The sequence below is a fragment of the Manis pentadactyla genome, chromosome 1 (assembly GCF_030020395.1).
Source record: "Manis pentadactyla isolate mManPen7 chromosome 1, mManPen7.hap1, whole genome shotgun sequence".
Classification (NCBI taxonomy): Eukaryota; Metazoa; Chordata; class Mammalia; order Pholidota; family Manidae; genus Manis; species Manis pentadactyla.
This window is the reverse complement of record NC_080019.1, coordinates 183,317,181-183,332,001: the sequence shown is the minus strand read 5'-3', so window position 1 is coordinate 183,332,001 and position 14,821 is coordinate 183,317,181. Positions and strand designations below refer to the sequence as shown.

At 34.9% G+C, this 14,821-nt stretch overlaps 1 long non-coding RNA gene across 1 annotated transcript; it reads right to left on the bottom strand.

Moving 5' to 3' along the window:
- Positions 1-6,698: 6,698 nt before the first annotated feature.
- Positions 6,699-14,457, bottom strand: LOC118933708 (uncharacterized). Its single transcript, XR_008996324.1, has 4 exons — positions 14,111-14,457; positions 12,331-12,384; positions 8,572-8,696; positions 6,699-7,285 (listed from the first exon to the last, which is right to left on the bottom strand). It is a non-coding gene; the product is annotated as an uncharacterized LOC118933708 (long non-coding RNA).
- Between the last annotated feature and the right edge of the window lie 364 nt (positions 14,458-14,821).

The following is a 14,821-nucleotide window of genomic DNA, read 5'->3' as shown; positions in this document are numbered from 1 at the left end:
TTTATATTTTTATTTTAAAGTTAATAATGATAAAACATATTATTTACCAAGTGATTAATATGGTCCAGGCACTATCTGAAGTCCTTTGTATGTATTAAACCCAAACTCATAGCAGGCCTTTGTGGTACTATTGTAGTCCTGCTTAATTTTTTGCATGAAGTGACACAGATAATTGGTGGCTAAGATGAGTTTCAAAACCAGTTTTCTAGTTCAAGAGCTGCTGCTTTTAGTCTACACAACACTACAATACTACCTCTACTATCAGGTAATAATAGAAGTGTTTGCCTTCAGAAGGAGCATGACTTCAGAGAAAACTATTTAACTTTTAAACAATAAATACTTAAACTAAGAAAAACTATGATACCTTTTTAAAAGAAATTTGAAAACATTTTAAATATTTCTTTTTAAATCTACTTTAGCTGACTAAATAAAATAAAGCATCCTTCTCATACATTAACCTCTCTTAGTTCTTTAGCAACATCGTGATAAGTAGTGATTAATGTAATACGATCATTTATAAATATCTATGGGAACCTGAAGGTAGACTGCATAACCTTTTAGTGGTTAATGTATTCAACAAATATTTATCTAATGATAATTATATTCCAGGCACTAATATATGCCATATAAAAAGGAAAAGCAAGCCCATACATTTTATGGAGACTTTAGTATAGGAGACAGATGTTAAGGTATTGATATATATGAAATATGTAACTAATAAATCATGTGTGAAAAGATGAAGTGAAAAGAAAAAAGGAACAAAGAGATCTGTTGGAGGTCCTGGCAGGTTATCTTATCTGTGGTGTAGTCAGTAACATAACATCAGAGATTGAGTTAGAAAACTGGGTCATCCTCTAGCTTAATCTATGGAGCACTGTGTGATTCCAGGTTTTGTTTATATCTCTCTTCCTTCTAGAGCATATTGCTTTTTCACTGTCATTTCCTGATACTTTCAAATGACTCGACAGAAAACAGCTTGTCTCTCTGAATCAGAAAATTCTCTTACTGCCTCATCCTTCTACTTTTGAAAAGTGTTTTCTGTTTTATCCATTATTTTCTATTTTAACAATTTTCATTCTTTCCTTTCTTTATTGATCTTTCTTTTCAAAATGTTGGTGGGGCATGGGGATGGAGGTTTAGATTTGCCAGTTACAGCCAGTCAAAAAATACACTTCCTTCTTTAGGTTTCCATTGTATCTGATCAAATTATAAATTGTACCTGTAGAAACATTTACTAGGTGCCTAACACTGTCCGGACAGGACACATGGCTGTACCTTGAGCAAACACCAGTAATTAAAACATCCTCTAACTCCCCACTTTAAAGAATGCCAGTAGTGTAATTCTCCAAATGTCATCTCTTTGTTTATTCTTTTTCCCTTCATGTAATCCACAATATTTTTTAGGAACTTCCATATCATTGATTAGATTTAATGTTGGAGTTGTATGCCTTAGAACTGACTGAAAAAAAAATTCTGTCTTTTTCTCATACACAGACACTTTACATTTAAAGAAAAATGTCATATTAATGAGTATGAGTAGTGAAATATATTAGCAAGCTATTTATACTGAGTCTGCTTAGCATAGTTGAAAAAGAAAAAATCCATAAAACTAAGGACTGAACACAACACAAATTTGTTGCAGCCAATCCCAACACTGCCCATTTAACCTATCCTTATGCAAGTGGGTTCTTCCCCACTCCCCACAGTCATGCCACATGACTTTCTTGCAAACACTGTCTCAGTCTCCCGTTCTCTCATGCTGGCCCAACTCCAAAGAAAATGGTCACCCTCAGGCTGCAATTCTGGCAACTGCCCACCTTCTCTCTCTCATCTGCATACTTCTTCGCTTTAACAATTATTTCTAATTCAGTGTGTGAGAATTATTAATAAAAAAAGTGCTGGTCATCTTGTTTCTCACCCACCAGGCACTCAATGTTTTTTCTCTTCCCAAGGGTTTCTATCTTGGCAAATTGCTTCAAAAATCACCAGTTATCCAAGCCAGGAACCTGGATTCATATCTGAATGAAGCTTCTTTTTCTGCTTCCCCCAAATTAAAATGAATTCTCATTCATTCATTCATTCAACAAATAACAGAGAACATTTATGTCTTGGAGACAAAGTAGTCAAAAGAAAACAAATCCCCCATCCCCACAGGGCTAACATTTTACTGAGGAACACAACTATTTACAGAATGGCTATTTCATGCTCAACATCTTTCTAGGCACTGGGAATCATATATCAAAGAAGTAAACAAAACAGACAAAAGCCCTGTCTTCCTGAAGGTTGTATTCTAATGGGGGGGATACAAGTAATCAATTAATCAAACAATCAAAAGAGTATGTTGCATAGTGATAATGGTTAACTGCCAAGCGGAAAACATAAAGAAACATTGGGAGATACGCAATGACCAGGTGGGAGTATTGACATTGTAGATAGACTGGTAGGTAAGCATCCTCGTAGATGGTGACTTTTCATGAGCTGTGTAGCTTTCTGGCGGGAGAACATGCCAAACAGATGGAGCCAAAAGCACAGAGGCCCCAAAATGGGGGCATATGAGGCTCTTTTGAGGGTCAATTTGCCTGATGTGGAATGAGCTAGGGGGAGAAGGGAGAAGATTGTAGCAGAGATGTAAGATCATTAGGTCTGTGTTGAATGGTTATACTCTTAGCAGCAGCTTTTAAAAATAATTCCATGCATACATGGAGGAACCATAGCAATGGTTTTGCGTCTACTCCATCGAGTGGTAAGTGGTTGTTCAGGGTAGTAAAAGAACATGTCTCTTGGTGCGGCAGCATGGAAGACGGCCCCCAAGCCTGTGCCCCCTCCTGGTGTACATACCCTGCGTCACCCCAGCACTGTGGGTGTGATGGGTTTCATTCCTGTAGGTCAGGCTATTTCAGATAACACAGTTGACTTTATCTGGGTGGGCCTGACATAGTCACCTGAGCCCCACAAAAATAGAGTCTGCTCAGGCTACGAGCAGAGTCAGAGCATGAGGAGGTTTTGACATGGCTGCTGGCTTGAAGGTGGAAGGGGCCATGCGGCAAGGAATGTAGGCAGCCTCTAGATGCTCAGAGTAGACCCCAGCTGACACCCAGCATAGGAATGTGAACTCGGTCCTACAAGTGTAAGAACTGGATTCTGTCAACAACCAGCATGAGCTTGGGAGCAGATTCTTGCCCAGAGCCCCCAGGCAAGATCTCAGTCCAGCTGGTGGTCCTGATTTCAGCTTCAAGATACCCTGAGCAGAGCACCCAGTGGTGCCTTCCCAGATTTCCGACCTACAGAAGTGGGACCTAAGAAATGGGTGCTGTTTCAAGCTGATAAAATTGTGGTGATATGTTAAGCAGCAATAGAAAATTATACTCTCTTAACCTTTCTATACTAACTGCTTTGAACACTTGGTTTCTAAAATAAATCATTAGCATTATTCCTAAACTTCATCATAAAAGTTTTATAGCACACTTATGATTCAGAAGAAGTTCAAGGATAATTGAGAAAATAGTATCATGTAAAACTTTGAATATTATGCATATTATTACACATCACAAAAGTAAGTATAACAGAAGTTGAGCTTCTAAAAACATGCTATAAGACTCTTGAGCATGCTTAGGTGATTGATGCTACTTTAAGGCTACATTCCACCAAAAAAATTTCAAAAGAGCATGCTGTTCTTTATCTAAAGAAATTTTTCTTCTCTGTATAAATCAGCAAACTTAAAGAAGTTAGCTCCTAGTTCTAGTATGTCACTTAATGTGATTTAATGTGACATTGGACATTAAGTTGAAATTCATTTTGAAAACTAGGATAAAAGTGGCTTTTTATAATTCAAAGAGCTGTTGTAAATATTAAAGAAGAAAATTCACAGTAAAGTGCTTTGAAAATGTAACAAGAGAATGTAGTATCTTTAAGGAGTAAAAACATCCCTAAAGTCTTACTTAGTGAGAATTCAAAGAAAGACTTTAGCAATAGATTTCTGATTAAAACCTATGATGACCAAAATACAGATATGTCCCACTTTTCAAAATTTTGCATTCAACCACTTGGCTTTTACAAGAGATCTATGTTATAATGTACCTGTTTTCACTAACTTAAAAAAATCAAGAGGATTTTTCGCTATTATGGAAAAAGGCAAAAAAGTGTGTAGAGCATTCAGCTTTTGTTTTGCAGAGAGCTGAGCCTTTGCAGAGTCAGCAAGCTACCTGAACAGGCAAGGGCCCCACCAAGCTCCTTCCTGGGAACCACACCAACAGCATAAAGCCACCATAGCCTTCAACAGTGTCTATGAGCATCTGTGTTTGATCTTAACTTATTTTATGCATCTGTTAGCAAGATATGTCCTAAGATATCAGAAAAGCTTAAGGGAGGCTATTTTTTGGAGTCTTGGAATACTCAAATTTTTTTCTGTGTTAATTAATCGCAATTGTTTCTTTGCTTTATACCATTTAGCTTACAAAAGATTTCATAGGGGTGCTCTACTTTCCAGCTGCTGGAGAAACCTGTAATATCTTTCTGATTTGATTGACTTTATAACTTTAATCTTCTTTAGACTTAAAATGGTTACAAAACACAGGGCACTGATACTTCTACATTATCTCACTTCAATTCATGCCCCTACTCACAGCAGTTCCTAGATAACTACCACCATTATTTTGATGATGGGAATCACCTAGAAAGTTGGTAGAGCTTCCCAGGCAATCTAACTATACCATCCAATTTCTAGTTTCTAAATGGGTCTCAACTAAAAATGTTGAGTGAGTATATGTCTACTAAAGAAACCTGCATGTAGTTATTGGTTATGGGGCAATGGGCTGCCTAGAGCACTCAAACAAACACAAACATGCACCCCCAATACATTTGAAATCCTTCTTTCATATACTTTTCCTTAATACTAAGTTCAGGTGCCACCTTTTGAGGGAACTTCACCTTTTGGGGGAACTTCGAGTACACAAAACTTGATTACAAACCTATGAGGTCCCATTACATCCAATATATAAATCTTTCCTAAAAGTTAACACAGAGAATTGTAATGATGTATTTACTACCTGAGTTTCCAGTTGACCTGTTAGCTCATCAAGATTCATGGAAACTTTTTGTATCTTTTGACCTCTGGTACTTAGTACAGATCTGGTACAGTATGATGATACATTACTCCTGGTTGTGATGGTTGAATAAATGCATGATTGAGTCCATCATTACAGGCATCAGCTACCACGGCATCACCAAGCACAACAAAACTGAATGAGCTGAGGCTCTTGTTGACACAGTTAGCATGACCGTTTTTCTTAGATGCCCAAGCCCTGTGCATAGAGTAATAAAGATCTTTTTTGGAATGTAGACTAATGTATGACTTCTTTGTAAAGTTTATGGAAACTTTACTATTGGTCCCTTGAACTTGTACTGCATGTGCCATGCTGTATCTTCTGACTATTCTTTGTTACTGATGTCTTTTCCTACTATTTTATGGATCAACAGCTGGAGGTATTCATTATCAGTATTTTCAGTAATACAAGCAGAGATACTAATTTATTTGTCATGATTATCCTATTAATTGAAATAAATTAAGTGTGGCATCTTTCAGGGTTCCCCCACATTATTCTAGATTTCATGTGCTTCTGTCTTTGATCACTTTGGTTTACAAAATCCAAACCTAAGGAAGCCACTATCATAAATTAATATATAATTGGGTCCAATGTTGCTCTGTTCTGTGGTTATTGCCTGAATGCACTTATCTTTCAAAAGCTGTCACTCATTCTAAGATATTTTAAGGGAACTTTCTTCCTGACAACTGAAAAAGCAGTTCCTCAGGGAGGAAATAGAGTTCCATGCAATTGTCATTTTTTCAGGGTTTTATCATCAGTGAAGCAAGTGTCACTTCAAAGAAAAAAGTTGAATAAAAGGTAAAGACACTGACTGGAAGTACAGACAATACATAAACATAACAACCAAGGACAATGCAGGCAGTTCTGAAAGCCTAGAAATAGAAACAGTGCTCAAACACACACACACACACAACATACACTGGGACATTTGGCCCTTTAAGTAGAATCACTACCATGAATATAATTAGTCTGATTCTCAAGGGGCTAAATAATCAAGGTAGGGCATTTTGAGGAGAAAACATCTGCAGCATGACACATGTCTATCTGAGCACCCAGTGGAAGGTTTCACTGAGCCACATGTCTAAATATAACGTAGAGCTCTGGGCACCTGGAAATAATGACGGCAACTTAGCTTAACCAAGTGCTGTGTAATTCTGAAGGCTGTTTGATCTTCTTCAGTTGTCATTTAAGTGAGGCCATAAAAGCAGCCACAGTAGGAGAAATCTATTAGGAGCACAGCACAGCTTCCAAAAACACAGAAGAATTGTGTCCTGCTTGGAAACAGTAAAAGACAGCAGGACTTTGAATACAACAATAGCAAATGTTGCAATAATGTTACAGAACGATCCCACTATAAAGATACAAGACTGGTTAAGAGCGGCTGTAGCTACGTAGACACACTTCTAACAAAATGCAAAAAAAATTGCTGGGCAGTCCCTTTACCCTCATGGTTACCTGGATTATAGGTATAACACCATCACCAGGAGCTTCTACAAAACATGCAGTCTAAAGGCACACACATAAACTCACTCAATGTTCATAAATATGGAAAACCTATTTATGAGGAATAGCCAAGACAACTCTGACACATTTAAAATGCCAAAAGAAGTTTAATGCAAACTTAATTTTGACATAGCTCACATGAACAGTTTGGAATGACAGTCCTGCCAAAAAAGGTATCCAAAAGAAGAATTGTTACCCAAATTGTAAATGTCTTTCCAACCCAAAAATTAGAATTGCAAGTTCAGATGACTTTAATCAAATAAATTTTGGCATGCTGAAATCTGAAGGTCTGTCAAAGTAACCTAGGATTCATTCATCATTAAATTGGAGAAAGACACTGGTAGAATGAAGTGTCCAGATGATAGAATCTGCAAGAGGAAGATTAGCTGAAAGTCTTCAGTCACATGCAAGGAGGTGTGCAAGGTTTCTCAGCAGAAGCCTGAGGGCCAGTATCTTCCATAGTAGCATGGATGGTAGTGGCCATATCCATAGTGATCATAACCACAGCCCAGACTTGGATAGTAGCCATAACCACAGCCCAGGCCACCAAAGCCATAGCCCAGACCACCATAATAGTTGCCATAGTAACAGCTCATGGAGTTGAGGGTTTAGGTGAAAGGAAAGTGTTTGCTTGTAGTATTATGAACTTCTCTGCTTCCACAGGGCCCTGTATACACCTTCTGTAGTGGGTGTGACAAGCCAAAATCAATCATGCCTTGTGTGTGAGCAACTAATTTGTATGAAAACTATGCCATTGACATTGTGTTTATTTAAAAGAGAAGCCTTCACACCCATTAATTTCAGAATTCCTTTACTGCTGCTCTAAATTCTTTAAGGTAGTTACACATCTTTAAAACAAATTACTGCCATCTTTAATCTCTGTAACTGAGCTTCATGAGGTTGCAGAGTTTGAAAGCCACATGTGTTATTGAAGCTTGCCATGAAATAATAGCATCATCCCTCTGTAGACATAAAGCACAGAGGCATGAAGACCCCAGGCTTTAGAGGCCCTGTCCTGTTATCATCAACATTGCCTTGAATTTTGTTTTGAGAGAGACCCAAAGTTTCTTTGACAGGATTGATTCTGGTATTTGATTATAAATACTGTTTCTAGGCTACCTCTCAATGTTGTCATTCTTCCTCGTCTATATGTTTTTATGTGATTATATGGTATCTGGTTTTATATGCATCTAAAATGTGTTGCCAGTAAAAAGTAATTACGTATATAATTTGTATGTGTACAACACCAGTGTGTGTTATATTTAAGTGTAATGCATGTATATTTGAGGAATGTATTGAAAAACGTGTAAATTGAGTTATATTTAGTATACTAGTATCTAAAGTACATTTATTTTTGTTAATCACTTTCTTATTTTTTTTAACTGATTTCCTGAATATTTCCTACTAATAGCCTAGGTTCAGGTAAAGAAAGATCAAATACTTATCCAATACTGCACAGATTATGTGAAACATCCATGATCCAACGTGGAGAGTCAATAGTTTAAATTCTAGACTAGTGCATAAAGGTAAAAAGCAATGCTACATTCTCAATGAGTCCTGCCTGACAAAAAAGTCCACGAGGTACCTTATTAAGCTTCCTCTTTTCTTCCTTCATTGCTGTATGTAATATCCAGGTGCAGTGCTATTTCGTTAATAAAATGTGTTTTCATCTCCATCCAGTTATTGCTCACAGCACAAAGAACAATGATGATGTAAAGAATGATGCTATCGATATGGCACAAAAGCTCTATTTACTCAGGAAAGGATCAGTCTTTATGAAATGAAACTATTAGAGGCAAAACACATTTATTATCTACAGATGGAGATTTAAAAAAATATATAATATTAAATCTTTGTATCATTTTCTTGACACAATTCCAATGGTGATAATAATTGAAAAGACAATGAATAACTAACTTCTTATTATGAAACAACTCTATGAGCATTTTGCCATAGGAAAACTCACCATTCTTTATTTGTATACTGTCCAAGTCAATTGCTTCAATTTAAGTGAATGGACACTGAAATAAGGTAAGTATTTCCACAATTGCCACTGTTATTGGTCATCTTTCTATGGGGATGTCATCACACCTGGAAAAAAAATAGACTGAGAGATGATATTGTGGAATGTAAATATCACTATGAAGTTGATGTTACAGTTGTACTTGAAACACAAGAAAACCAAACCAAATCAACTACCAGGGAGAGTAACAAAAGACTACAGTTAGATGAACTGTTATAAAGTAAACATTACAGAATTAAAGGCTTTAGTATATGATAAAAGCTCATGTATACTAATAAAGCCTCTTAGAAAATATAATTAAATAATAGATTTTCCAATTTCAATAATGATGTCAAAGAAAGCAATTGATTTATCAAGAAAAGTGCATAATGATGAAAAACCTTGGGAAGGACATAGAAGACTTCAATGAATGAAGAGTTTATGCCACCTATGTCATTGTATGGGAAGATAAAATACAGAAATGATTACAATCCTTCCCATTTTAATTCATAAATATAATAGAATCTTAATGTAACTTCCAGGGAAATTTCCTAAATTATCTTAATATTTATCTGAAAAAAAGAAGATAGTTTTACACACTGAACTTTTCCAGTTGATATTAAAATACATAAAAGACAGCAGCATGGTACCATGTTAGAATTAACAGTTTATGAGAATACAATAAAAAGTCCAACATATCATTATGTTCACTTATTTTCTAATGTTTTATTTAGGACTTTTACAATATAAAGAAATATGTTGAATTTTTAGTTATCCTTTGTGAGATCTTTTTAAAGGTTCAGTATAAAAATAATGTTAATTTTACAAAATGCATTTCCATGATCTTTGAATGTCTAGAAAAAAATAATTCGAAAACATTTATTTAAAATACCCTCATTTTCTTCCATAATTATTTTTTAAATTAAATTGTCCATTCCTTCTTGAAATATTTATGACAACTTAATATGTTGAAATAAAACATGACTTCTATTCAAATATTTTCAATTGTTTAACATGCAATCTGAATGTTATTGTGCTATAATTTTGGGGAAAAACTTATAGTCATTGTTATATCTTCTTGTTTATATTTAATTTCATCTACACACACACACAGTATTTATACCATGAGATTTTTTTTCTGTTTTCCTGGTTCCTTCAACCAACTGATCTACTTATCAACTTCACTAATTTTTATTTTCTAATTTTTTAGTGATTGCTATAACTTTTATTATTTCCTCTTTCTATGCACTTTTTAATTGCCTCTTTGGTCTTTTCCTAACATTTGAATTACATAAATATATCTTTAATTTCACTCCTTAAATTCTTACTGTTAAATAATGAACATATTTAAAGCTTACATGTGTTTTACTTTATATACTGAGATATAAACCTAGATTTTCAAAACCTAGATTTTTTCATTTTCTAAATGTTTTGTTGTCTTATCCTTGATTTTTTCCTTCCACACATTAATTAGAATTCACATTTCAGAGAAGTTTTTATTAAACTAATCCCTAGTTTTCTAGCATCTTTGGTTGCTAATATAAGAAAAAATTGTGTTTTATTTTTGTAAACTATTGAGCTTTTTGTGGAACAGAATATATTTCTGTTTTTCTAAATATTCTACAATTTGTTGAAAAGACACTATGGTTAAGAAATTACTGTTTTTCCATAGTATGAATTATATTTTTCATTTCAACTTTGTCTATTTTTTTCTCTATGCCATCTCTCTAAATTCATAACTGTGTGATAATTATTTAAGTCCAGCTGTGCTTCTCTTAAATTCACCTATTTCTAATATTTCCCTTCCTATTACTTCAAGCTCTATTATTTGGCTCACAGTTGACAATAACTTTTCTAACATTATTAGCAATTGCATTCTTATCAATATTACACTCTTACTGTGTAATAATACATTTGGACTGTGTGATACTTTTCATTTATACTTTATTCCATAAGATTTTTGTTCCACTTGTTTTCATTCTGTTTTGCCTTTTACATTTTTGGCTATCCTTTTATAAATATATACTTACCTTTTTTGTGTTTAAAGAAGATCTCTATTGACACCTAGTGGCACAGTACTCCAAATGCATGGAGTAATTACTAGAATTATTGCTTATTAGAGAAATATTATCTTCAGAACAATGGGTTAAGTAAGCTTTAGGCAATGAAACAAAGTTTTGGAATTTACATATCCCTAAATTTACCAAGTCATTGAAACTGTTGGTATTATACTCACAAAAATAGTATATGAATATAACATTTTAAATATAACCTCAATAGATGGGTAGACAGTCTGTAATTCAAGGCACATGAAATTAATAAAAGCTAAGTTAGATGATTTCATAGTCCAGGCATCTTGAGGCCTAACAGTGGAATACTCAAATTACCAAAGTATTGAGGTAATTGAAGGATATTTTTAATAACAAATACATGAATCTTACTGTTTCCAATTTTCCTTTACCCATATACAAAAGTAAGATTGTCATTCCCCTACATATTATAATAGTCAACTTCTTGAATTATGTAATTATTTTCAGAAATGGCTATATAGATCAACCATTTGAAAAACAGTTATGATTATTAGAAAGGAAATTTGTCTCATTTTTTGGTGGGCTTAGTGCTGGAGTCTTATTCTAGTAATAACTCTAGTCAATAAGGAAAATCTTGACTAGTTTCTTAAACATACGTTGTAAGCAGTTCATCTAGAAAAGTTCAAGTATTCACCAAAAGAGAGTCTGTCAAGGCTTTAATAAGGTTCCTTGAGATTAGGGACTTACATTGGTAAGGACCCAGGTATTCTTAAGAGCAAAGTTTAGGACTTCAAGTACTTGTCGTCACATTAGAATGATCAAATACGTTGTGTAATGACTTTATTAAGTTATCTCAGGCTGACATCAGTAATGATTCAGTTTATGTAACTCTCAGTGTTCTGATTCTTGGCCCAGAACACAACTTTCTGATTACTATCAGTCTTGCCATTCCTTACAGGAAAAGGGTAAGCTAATTACATTGGTTCAAGCTCTTTAGCTGTTCTGACAGTAATTTCTCTGGGTAAATAAATAAATTGGCCTTTGATTATGATTTAATCCCTCCTAGAAAATAGAGATGATGTGATGATAAAATGGGCTTTGAGTATTTCCATTTCCCTGTGACAGAAATTTGTCTGTAAATTAATAAAATGATCTGACTATAATTTGGATTTCCATGTAGGTTAACTATAAGGAGAATTTACAAATTAAGCAAAGTCAAGTATTGCAATTCCTGTGACAATGATTTCTTATTGTGTATTAATGAGTTGACATTACATTTTATTGATGATTCACTTGAAATTGTTCATGTTAGTCAGCCTCGGAAAAAAAGATTTGTTCTCACCGTGCTAACTGAATCAAACCATCTAACAGCCTACAAGCTGAAGAGCTAAACTTTGAAGAGGGATAAATTTATCAGGGCAATTAATGTTTTCCTAAGGGGCATTTGGATTTTGATTTTTTTCTCCATGGGGGATTCTGAGTACTTCTCTCTGTGAGCTAAGAAGAATTATGCTGTGAAATTATATTTTTTCAACATATAGCTGGGGCTAAATCCTGTGCCCACTGTATTTCAGGAACTATATTTACTGAGCCTATTTCTTTAATGCATTTATTGAACCATACTCTGGGCTACTCTGGATGGAAAAGCACATAGACATATGTTACAAGTCACTGCAGTGGCCCCTGTACTTACCTCAGTGATGTGCTCCACACCTGAGCCCCTGTGGCAACCAGATAGCTTCTGCTCCTGTTATTAAAGGTTTTTCTTTAGGCATATGAGTAGCTTAAATATTGAATTTTCCTTCACAACTGTATGTCCTTGCTTCATTCAGGAAGTTCAGTGTATCTTTACCATTTTTTGACCCCTTGCCCTAACCATCCGGTCCATCTCGCCTTTTGCTCTGTATATTGAAATATCTCCCTTGTACTCTGTTATCAGATGACATTATGCTGTAATGAAGACAATTACTCCCATGTCAGTATCCTGGTAGCCCAGCTGTTCCAGTAAACACGTAAACAGTTATGTAAAAGTAAATCATAAAGTACATCAGCAACATGGTAAGAGTTGTTAATTTTGAGTTTTCTTTAGGTCTTCCTTCTGGGACTAGAAACCAGATTGATACAAAGTCCACATTACTGCAGTAATACACAGGCAATCTTCATATTCTTAAAAAAACAATCTATAAAGGACAGCCACTTTCATAAAATTCTACTGCTAATGTAGCTAATTGTTAAAGCACATGGCTTCCTGCCTATCCACAACATAGAATTCCTGAACTCCTGGTACTCCTCCAGAAATTTAATCTAGAAATCGCTGGGATGAAGTAGGTGTTTGAATTTAGTGAAAGAAACAAAATTTATACAGGATTCTTGAGTGTGATGCTCATGATTTTCTAGGTGGAGTTTTAAAAAATATGTCCTGGTACACTAAGAAAGCATTCATCTACAAGTCTTAATCAACAGAAGAGAATGGCATTCAAAAATAAAATAAAACAAATTCAAAGTAGTAGAGTTAAACACTTGGACTATAATATTTTCTCCAACCATAATGGTATTACATTTACTGGTGTGTTCTTTGTGGTTATGCTATCTGCTATTGTTGAGGCCTAAGTTTTCTGAACTATGTTCTTGTAACTAAGGAAAAATAAAGCCTAGTATTAAGGAATTTTCATTCTCATATTACATTCTACTTACTGTATAGACATCATTTACTTCATTACACAGTATATAATGAACGGTCGTGGAAGTATGTTTTTCAGATCTCAGTACAGACATAATATCATCTAAGAAGCAGATTTACTTTTACACTAAATCATATAATTAATTTTTATGATAGCGTGTAGAAAGTATAGAGCTGAAGTCATGGATCATGCCTGGAAAACAAAGACTTCAGAGAATATAATACATGTAATAATCACAGTAACTCATACTAAAGATGAGATGCAAAGCAATGATGAAGGATATGCCCAAAGAGACTTATCACAGCATTTTTTATAATAAGAAAAAAATGAGAGACAACCTATCTGCAAAAAAATAGAGAAATAGAAAATTAAAGTCATTAATAGCATGGAATGCTTTGCCGTAAATAAAAACAATGTCTCTAAGGAATTTTGATGTCATGGGAAATCCGTAGTGGTATAAAGCTAATTAACAAGAGCAGTATATAAAAATCACTACATGATTTCATTGATCTAAAATATCATAATATAAAATTGGGGATAAGGGTTGATAATAGTGCCTACCCGACAGGATTGTTGTGAGAACAAAAAGAATATGAAAATAATAAAAGTCAGTATGATAGTTCTTATAGCATAAGCATTCGTTAAGTGTTGGCTTTTATTATTGTGCAACATGTAAGGGGATGTTCTTCTTAAAACACATGGAATACATCATACATCAGGCACTTTGGTGCACAAAGAAAACATTCACCTAAAAGTTTTAATCAACAGAAGAAGAAAAAGACATACACTTACCAAAGATAATGTCTCCAGGACAATTGTCTCAGTTGTTTGTATGGCACATAATCAGAGGATAGTGATGGAAATCAAACATTTGCCTAAAAGAATAAAAAACAGACCAAGGGCACAAAACAAAAGACTAGCATCCTGGGCTACCTGGAAACATAACTGAGCATACCAGTAAGTTGCAGCAGACAGACGAAGATGTCATAAGAAGTCAGCCCTCCAACATAAAATAATATAAAATTAGTAAGTCACTGTGGCTTTAAATTCACTCCTTCTCATCAACATCCATCCAACAAATGTGCATGAACTATCAGGTCCTATTTGAAGCTTTAATGATACTTACTGGAAAAAAAGCTACCAAGAGACAAAAGTCCTCATCCTCGCGGAGAGTATATTCTCCTTGGTGAGAACAAGATACCAGATGATGATAAATGACACTGAAGAAAACAGGGTACAAAAGCGGGTGTGCAGCCAGGGAGTTGACATTTTCAATAGCGTGGCCAGGGAAGCTTGACTGAGAAGAGCATTTGGAGACAGCTGTCAGAGGAGATGAGGGAGCAAACCATGCTGACATTTGGGAGAAGAACACTGACCTTTGGGAGAAGAACACTTTAGTTAGAAGGAATGGCAGACACTAGCCCCTGATGGGGTGAGTGCATCTGGCATCCCCAGAGAAGGCAGTTGGAGGGCAGACGGTGGTGGTAATCACTCAGATGGTGG